This window comes from Eimeria mitis, genomic scaffold (genome assembly GCF_000499745.2).
Source record: "Eimeria mitis Houghton genomic scaffold, Emh_scaff690, whole genome shotgun sequence".
NCBI classification, from domain to species: domain Eukaryota; phylum Apicomplexa; class Conoidasida; order Eucoccidiorida; family Eimeriidae; genus Eimeria; species Eimeria mitis.
In genome coordinates this window covers 334-1226 of record NW_013574997.1, presented here as the reverse complement: position 1 = coordinate 1226, position 893 = coordinate 334, and positions in this window count along the sequence as shown.

The following is an 893-nucleotide window of genomic DNA, read 5'->3' as shown; positions in this document are numbered from 1 at the left end:
ATATATATATATATATATATATATATATATATATAACATTGCAACTTGGCTAAGCAGAGGCAAACTAGTCTACATACAATATACAACACTGCGAATCAAAGAAGTGAAAGCAAGCGAATACCGATACTATATACACCGCAACACAGGAGGAGGTCAGACAGAAGGACAAAGCAACAGCCACAGCATCACACCAGCAAGAAAACAGGGTAACGATGATGATTCAGATGCAGAGAAATGCACAACAACCAAAAGAGGAAGCAGAAAACCAAGCGAAACAACCAACAAAAAGACAGGCGCGAAAAAGCGACGCAAAAACAAACAGGCAGAGAACTTTAAAAGTGGCGGAGACAAAGAGCTGCAGGAGGAGATACAGAAACGGAGAGAAACTTGTTACACACACAAGTGGAGAGAAGGAGACAAAACCAAACAAAAAACATATATAAAAACAACTTCAGCCTACCAAGCAAAGCTGGGTCTATAGGGCGCCCTTGCGGTTTCTTTTTGCGGGATCTTCCTTTCCCCTGGATCGCCTCCCAGTTTGTTGCTGCTGCACCACAAAAGGAAAACAAACAGCGTATGAATACATGCATGCGTGCATGCATGCAGAGATGCATAAAAGCATATTTGTTTCATCCTTCCATTGCTTTCACTTGTCCTTTACTCTATGCAAAAAAACAAATTCTATGTAATGAGTCAGTGAAGTTCTGCAACATAAGCTGCTTAGCTTATGTTTTTTGAATTAAATAAAAATATGCAGGAGGTTTAGAGGGGGAAAAGACAGACCAACACACCCTGGGGGCCCCCTTTCTCGTCCTGGGGCCTCTTATTGTATTTGTCATTCGTCATGACGAAGTTCTCCGCAAACAGCCGCAAGTTCTTGTGGCTAGGGAAGC